At 41.2% G+C, this 8,650-nt stretch overlaps 1 non-coding gene across 1 annotated transcript; it reads left to right on the top strand.

The window, feature by feature from the left end:
• Positions 1 to 6,695: 6,695 nt before the first annotated feature.
• Positions 6,696 to 6,802, top strand: LOC125582805. The gene has a single exon (XR_007320257.1). It is a non-coding gene; the product is annotated as a small nucleolar RNA R71 (small nucleolar RNA).
• The last annotated feature ends 1,848 nt before the right edge of the window (positions 6,803 to 8,650 follow it).

The raw sequence follows: 8,650 nt of genomic DNA, 5'->3' as shown, positions 1-8,650 counted from the left end.
TTCATATTAATAAAATTTAAGTTCGTCGAAAAAAAAAAAAAAAACTCCTGGCCCTTTGTCCTTTGAACTTCAAGAGCACTGTGAGCAATCTGATTTTCTTAATTCTCAGCCTGATATGTTTGTTAAGATCAGTTCTCTTAATGTGATTCGTTTTGGTCTTGAAGGTGAAAGATTTTTGTGTTTCAAAATCTGTTTTTGAAAGCATGATTAATTTTCTTAAAATCTTTAAACCTGATGAACTTCTTGATCAACCACGTTTTCAAAAAGACCATGGCATCAATTCTGGAATAATCTTGACTTTTGATCAGTTCTTAAAGCATAGCAAAGGCTTTGATTGTTTTCAAAAATCTCTTGAGCTTGATTTGAAACAAACTGATTTTTGTGCTAGAAAATCTTTTGATTCGTTTGTTTTTAAAGATAATGGCTTTGATCCGAGTTCTTCTAAACATGCACTGATCACTGATGATTTGTTTCCATCCTCTTGTGCATTGGACGATTTCTTGATTAAAAAGATTCTGAAACAGAAATCACTTGAAACTGAAACTGATTTTTGTGATCTCGATTTTTGTGATTCTGTTTTGCAGCCTGATCTCTTGAGTTCTGAAACTGATAAAACATGGCATTTTCTGAGATCAATTATTGATAATTGTGTTGTTTTGAGCCAGGATGATATTGTGGTTAACAACACTTTCTTTGAAAAACATCTTGAGTCTTTAATAGTTGATTCTCGATCTGAACTTAAGCTTGTGCGTTCAGATGTTGAGCAGGAAATGCACGTCTTGAAAATGAATACTATTGTTGCATATCTTGATAAAATTCTGGTCTGTAATGTCTACTTTGATGTGCATCTTGACAAGCTGAAATGTGTGCTACTTGTTCTTGGAAAAGATATCTTGATTTTTTATTTGAACAAGTATTTGTCTTGCACATTTGATCCTGGTCTTTTAGTGTTTGTTTTGAGTATCCAGGAAAGAGAGGTTCAGCTTCTGAGAAATGAAAGAATTGACCGTGTCCAACAGCCTGATATTTGGAGAAGCTTTGTTGTCCAAACCGGCTACCTTGGAAATGCCAGCGACAGGGGTTCAATCCAAAACGGATATCTCAACATTCAGCAGGTCTTCTGTCATGAATCTAATATCCCTGAAAAGCCAACTCACCAAGGATTCACTGAGGCTTGGAATCACTTGAAAATCTTCACGGAGGAAGGAGTTATGAATTTTCCAATCCGTAGGTTCTCCAATCTGTTTATCCGCGAGTACCAGACTTCTAAAGGAGATTCAGGCCCAAGAAAGAAGCGGCCTGAGCCAAAACCGATCCTCCATGAACCAATGGTGTTTCCTCAGTCAACCTCCTATCCAAACAAAAAGCACTGTAAGGATCATGGGTTGATTGTCTCTGCTCATCATGAAAACTTTTTGAATCCGAGAATTTCCAAAAGAAAACACATCTTTACTTGGTTGAAAAACGTTTTGCTTAAACTTTTTCATGAATTGTTTTACTTAAGCTGTGCTTTGAAAGAGATTTGGTGTAGAAAAATGCATGAACCAAAATTACTTAGGCCAAAGAATCAATTTGATTTCGTTGATGATGAGAATTTTTCAGATTTGGCATTGTCTCTTTCTTTCCCTAACCGTTTCACAGCTTGGCCTAATTTTATAATTGATAAACCAATTTTCGGTGATCAGTTTACTTGCTTGATGCTTGCCCACATGCTTGATGATTATCCTAAGAGTTTGGATCCTGTTTTTGATGTCTTAAGGATAGAGAAACCCTTTAATTATTTCTTTATCAGATTTGATGTGGTTTCTCTAGTTGTTTTGAATGAACAGGATAAGCACGATCATTTCCCGAGGAGAGCAACCAATGATGGACGCCAAAGGACTTGGAATTACTTGATGAAAACGACTTCAAAACTCCAAGGAAGTTTCTGTCCAATCTTTTCATTCACTGAATTTCCCTTGAATTTTATTTCTTCTGTATCTGATTTATTTCCTTTTGATATAGGTACAATGGATTTGAGGACAAATCCTTTTGAAGAGGGAGAGTATGATGTGACCCAGATTGAGCATCGACCGGCTCGGATCATGGATACGGCCCAAGGTGGCGTTCTTGTCAACCAACTCGACCAAACCGAGGTTTTCATGTCGGATCATGCCAGTTTTGCTACCTGTGATAGTCCATCTGATCATTCTATCCATACCGTCCCTTCCGATCACCCCGACCGTACCGCACGTGCTGTCCACTGCATCGACCCACGGACGACCGTAATGGAGCGTAGTTTTGAACCACAACCTAGAGATAGAATTGATCGACCTACATCACTTCTTTCCTAACCATTTCAACATTCTAAGACTGATCGTAAAGTCAAAATCCACTTGGAACGAGAAGAATCCAAAGATATTCACAGATTTTCCCTTATGGCCCTTTTAGTCCGTCCCGCGTGTCCCGAAGGCTGTAGTGAAGTTCTTGCTTCAGTTTCCGACCCTATGATGGATTTTTATCTTTCATATTTCACTAAGGCATGGATACTTGAGCTGTCCAAGGACTTGGTTCACAACAGTACACAACCTGGTTCAGCAGATCATTCGATAGTTCAGTCCGTTCGTGTTAATAACCCGACAGGCCGTGTGGATCGTCCTGATCACGTCCTGATCCTTACACCAAGTACCAGCACGACCATAACTTTGACCAGTCTTCATCTATTTCACCAAATTTGACTCCCTTTATTATTTTCTAGTCAATGTTGTCTTTTCCTAGGTTTGTATTTCCCATAATTGTTTATGATTTTCTTTGACTACAAATCCTATATATATGGCTCATAAGCCACGAAATAAAACAGATTGTTTTCCCCTTTTTTATGAGTTTATCTCTTTGTTCTTTGTTTAGAACACCTCTTAGTTTCTTGGTGAGGTTATCTCCAAGTTTCGATCCTTCTGTTATTGGACCGGTGCGTCACATCCGACAACGATCGAAGTCTGGTAGTATCAAGAGGTCTTTCCGCAGCCTTTTGTGTCACCATTCATCCCATCCAGTTCTCCTTTGGAGTTAATATCCATTCCTTATCAATCCGGATGAGTGATCGTTCCTTAGGGTTCTTCAAAGGACCCATGAAATCTATCCCCCAACAGTCGAATATTTCTACTTCTAGAATAGCTTTCTGTTCCATTTCATGTCTTTTACTGATTGTTCCTCTCCGTTGACATCGGTCGCACTGTGCTATGAACGCATAAGCATCGCGAAACATAGTCGGCCACCAGAATCCCGCTTGAAGAATTTTAGATACTGTTTTAAAGGTTGCAAAATGTCCATCATAGTCGGATCCATGGCATTGGAATAAAATATAGGGTATTTAAGTTTCGGCGATGCAGCGCCTATACATTCCGTCTGAACAGTGCTTGTAGAGATATGGTTCATCCCAGTTATATCTCCTAACTTCTCTTAAAAACTTCTTCCTTGTTATACCCTCTCAGCTCTTCGGGTTCTATGTCAGCAGCTAGATAGTTCACTATATCAGCGTACCAAGGTCTGCTCCTTGAACCTTTTTCGACTGCGTGCACTTCTTGATGCAGACTTTCATCTACGGGTGAATCATGGTCAGGTCCAGCTCGTTGTATGCGACGTTTACTTTTATATCGAAGGTGAGGGTTATGGGATTTATTTTTTTGTTTAGATCATCTGGAGTGTCGATCGACATAGTATCTATGTCGTCGATCGACATAGCATCATTGTCGTCGATCGATAGTTCTTCGGAAGTGAGACATACATTTCCGACGAATGAATCCGTTTTGTAAACGTTTTCCGTTGGTAAGAAGTAATCGATAGGAACGTCATCTTCTATTCGGATCCGTGAAAGATGATCTGCAACTCCGTTTTCTACTCTTCTTTTATCTTAATTCTCTATGTCGAATTTTTGAAGTAGAAGGATCCATGGCAAGAGTCGTGGTTTCGCATCTTTCTTTTGCATTAAATATTTAATTGCAGTGTGGTCAGTATGAACGATGACTCGCGAACCAACCAGGTATTGAACAAGCAGTTCTTTTTCTGTTGTTGCGTAATTCCTTTGTCCCTCGTCTAGTGTTCGACTGGCATAGTAAAATGCATGTAGCTTTTTGTCTTTCCTTTGGCCTAGAACTGCCCCTACAGCGAAATCGCTCGCATCACACATAATTTCAAAAGGAAGATTCCAGTCAGGTGCTTGTACGATGGGGGCGGTTATCAGGGCTTTCTTTATCTCCTCAAAAGATTTTACGTATTCTGGTGTTAAGTCGAATTTAACTTCTTTACAGAGGAGGGAAGTGAGAGGTCTAGCGATTTTTCTAAAATCTTGTATGAACCTCCTTCAGAATTCGGTATGCCCGAGAAAACTTCTCATGTATTTTACGTTCGTGGGTGTAGGCAGGCCGGTCATTACCTCAATCTTTGCCCGATCTACTTCTATACCGGCAGCGGACACTTTATGTCTTAGGACGATTCCATCATTAACCAAAAAGTGGCATTTTTCCCAATTCAGAACGAGGTTCTTTTCTTCACATCTTGCCAAGACTTTACATAGGTTATCAAGACAATTTTTGAAACTAGATCCATACACAGAGAAATCGTCCATAAAAACTTCCATGACGTCCTCAATCATGTCTGTGAAGATTGGCATCATGCAACGTTGGAGTGTGGCGGGGGCATTACAAAGACCGAAAGGCATTCTACGGTATACGAATGTTCCGTAAGGGCATGTAAAAGTTGTCTTTTCTTGATCGTCAGGATGTATAGGGATTTGGAAAAATCCGGAGTAACCGTCGAGAAAACAATAATATTGGTGATTTGCCAATCTTTCCAACATTTGATCAATGAAGGGTAAGGGAAGTGATCTTTCCTTGTGGCAGAGTTCAACTTCCTATAGTCGATACACATCCGATGTCCAGTGACAGTTCGCGTAGGGATGAGTTTGTTTTTATCATTCTTCACCACAACGATTCCGCCCTTTTTTTGTACGACATGCACAGGGCTAACCCAGTTGCTATCCGAAATTGGGTAAATAACCCCTGCGTCTAGAAGCTTGATTATTTCATTTTTAAAAACTTCTTTCAAGTTTGGGTTTAGCCGCCACTGGTGCTACACTGACGATTTCAAATCGTCTTCTAGGTGAATCTGATGCATGCACAGGTCTGGAGAAATACCAGGAATATCCTCGAGAGAGTATCCGAGGGCTTTCCTATATTTTTCATAGTTTTTTAATAACAACGTAAGTTCTCCATTGGTCAGGTCGGCGTTCACGATTACGGGGTAGGAATTTTTATAGAGAAAAGCATATTTGATTCGAGCAGGTAGTTGCTTTAACTCAATCTTTGGTGCTTTTTCAGGATCCCAATCTTCTAAGGGAGATGGTTGTCGATCGACAGCTTTTTCCAAATATCGATCGCCATTTATTTCCGAAGTGTCATCCTCTATGTCATCAACATTCGCTACTTCCATACTTGCGTCCATCAATCGTGTGCATTCCTCTGCTCTGCTGTCAACACTAATTGTTTCTTCCTCACTGGACGTGAGTACTTTTTCCAGGGGATCGTCTGAGCACAGGTCTTTGAAAGATTCTTCAGCCAACTCAGAGATATCGTCCATGTAGGAAGTTTGTTTATCGATTAAAGGTTGTCTTATCAGCTTTTCCATGTCGAAGGTCATCAGAATGTTTCCAATGTTTAGACATATCCTACTTTCCTTGACATCGATGATCGCACCAGCTGTAGCTAGAAATGGTCTACCCAAAATGAGGGGATCTTTCGGTTCATTCTGATATTTCAGCACAACGAAATCCGTAGGTACGTGACAGTCATTAATCTTTATTGGCACGTCGCAAGTACTCCCTCAGGTACTCTAACGGATCTATCGGCAAGAACCAAACTTATTCTGGTAGGTTTGAACTCGTCGCATCCTACGGATATCGCGACCGAGTGTGGCATGAGGTTTACGCTGGAACCTAAATCACAGAGGGATCGAGGAAAACTTTTATTTCGTATATTGCAATCTAGAACAAAACTGCCCAGATCAGGTCTCTTGACCGGGGTTTCGCCTTGGATTATTGAACTTACTTCTTCTGAAACCATCATGACGTTGTGTTCAGCAGCTGGGAAGCTATTGGATACCATGTCTTTTACATATTTCTAAATCGAAGATGATACTTTTATGGCATCACTTAGTGGCATATGTTTCCGTTCAGTTCAGTAGCCATTTTGCGGTTTCCTGTGAAAGCTTGGTTTAATCTAAATTTCGCTCTGCCTCGGCGTGATCCAATAGTAGCATCGTAATTTTGGGTAAAGCTATCGGGGTTAGGGATAGGGTACCGATCTTTCAAGGTTGGTATATTGTATGGGATATCTACAAAGTCTACTTGTTGTTCTAATTCAGAAAGGGTACCATCGTCAATTTGGTAAATCCCAAATTGGTATTGTCCCTCTAGAGCAAAATGAAGCGAATCTGGAGATTCTTTGATTTTGGCTAAAGGTGGCCCATCTATTGAGTCAACTTTCCTTCCTCGCTCTACGTCCATCATTTCGTAGGATCTACCTGTAGCTACATTCTTGATCAATCATTTTGCCTCTTCAGGGTTCATGGTACTGAAGCCCCCTTCACTGGCTATGTCAAATGTGATTTGGTAGTGCAAGTTAATACCTCCGTAAAAGGTATTAATGAGTTGTGGTTCTGAATAACCATGGTGGGGACATTCAAATTGGTATCTCTTGAATCTCTCCCATGCATTTCTGAATGATTCCCGTGGACCTTGACGAAATGTGGAGATTTTCTTCCTTACATCCCAGTAACGCGTCGCAACGAAGAAATGATTGATGAAAGTATTCCTTATCTCCTTCCAGCAGGTTAGAGAACCCGTAGGTAGTTGGTCTAGCCACTTTATGGCGTCGCCTTCTAAGGAGAATGGAAAGATTTTGCAGCAATTGTACTCGTCATCCATCATATCTTCTAAGTATTCGATCTGATCGTGTGGGTGCTCTGAGACGGTTCTACTGAAGGGGTTTTGACGTACCAAGACTAAGTATTCGAGGCTGACCCCGGATTTCTTGGTATCATATTTTGGTCATGTAATGGCGGATCTATTGGAATAGGTCCTCCCAGGGTTTAAGTAGTCTTGCAGAGGCAATTTTATTTCATGATCTCTTTTTGAGATCGAATTAATTTTAACAGGGATTGCAGTCCCCTGTTCATTCATGATTGAGTTAATTGCATTGCTTAGTTGACCTTTAGGTTCTCCTAGGACTACTCCCTTATTAGCATTATAGGCAAGAGAAAACTTACCTGCTTCCGGCGGGGGGTCGTCGATTGATGTTTGATGTGCGGCATCGATCAATTTTTCCGTCGACTTGCCTAGGGGAAGCATGCTGAGAATGAGCAACTCCGGTTGACTTGAGTGCATAGGTTATTCCCCGAGTTTGATAAAGAAATCGAGCAATAAGGGGCAAATTGTTGGGGATAAATACTCAGGCATTGAATTTCTCCATACCCTAGGCAGGACACCGGCCTCTGGGTCCCCGCTAGGAAACGCCCCGGATCCCCGCTAGGAAGCACTCCAGGTCCGGTCCCAGGGACCACCCCCTTCCTCCGAGAAAAGAAAAACTTCTGATAAGGGAACCCTTCCATATTTCCGAATATGGAAGATTTTAACCTTATTGGCTGAACAAGACCGACTCAGAGACGACTATATAAGGGGAGCCCAAACCCTAGAACAAGAGATAGACACTTCGAGACATAGAGATTAGAGCTAGGCGGCTAGACCTAGGGTTCAAACACCAATCTATTATAGTTCCAACTCTTTGATCCAATAAAACGTCTCCTTCAATCTTATTACTTGCAAATTAATACAAAACACTACCCTCATCCAACGTTTCGTGGTACTCACAAAGATCCTACACAAAAATCCCCTAAAAAGTAGGGTAGTTTTCCTCGTGCTTCTTCAGCTGCCTTGACGCATAAGCAATGACCTTCCCTTGTTGAGTCAGCACGCAACCGAGCCTAGTGATGGACGCGTCCGTGTAGACCACGTATGGTTGGTCGGCTTCCGGTAGAACTAGGATCGAGTGCTAGCCAAGCTTGCGAATCCTTTCACAAACTTTCAATAGTAACCTGCCAGCCCGAGGAAGCTTCTAACTTTTGTGGCACTGCGTGGTCGAGGCCAATCTTTTATGGCCCTGATCTTCTCTGGATCTACTGAGACGCCCTTGTCGGACACGATGTGGCCGAGAAACCTTATGCTCTTCTACCAAAAACTGCACTTGCTGAATTTAGCATAAACTTATGTTCCCGTAACCGTTCCAACACAGCTAACAGATGTTCCTTATGAGATTCATCATCCTTGGACTAAACCAAAATATCATCTATGAAAATGATAATTGATTCGTCCAAGAAGTCTCGGAACAAGCTGTTCATCATTTTTATGAATGTAGCAGGTGCATTTGTAAGACCGAAAGGCATAAACACAAACTCGTAGTGGCCGTACCTGGTCCTAAATGTCGTTTTCCTCATGTCATTAGGCTCTATGGAAATCTGATGATAACCCGAAGCCAGATCGATCTTGGAAAACCACTTAGCTCCTTTGAGCTGATCCAGCAATTCATCTATCCGAGTTAATGGGTACTTGTTCTTCACAGTC

The sequence above is a fragment of the Brassica napus genome, chromosome C2 (genome assembly GCF_020379485.1).
Source record: "Brassica napus cultivar Da-Ae chromosome C2, Da-Ae, whole genome shotgun sequence".
Taxonomy (NCBI): Eukaryota; Viridiplantae; Streptophyta; class Magnoliopsida; order Brassicales; family Brassicaceae; genus Brassica; species Brassica napus.
Note: the sequence above shows the minus strand (reverse complement) of the source record. Positions and strands in the feature narration are given on the sequence as shown.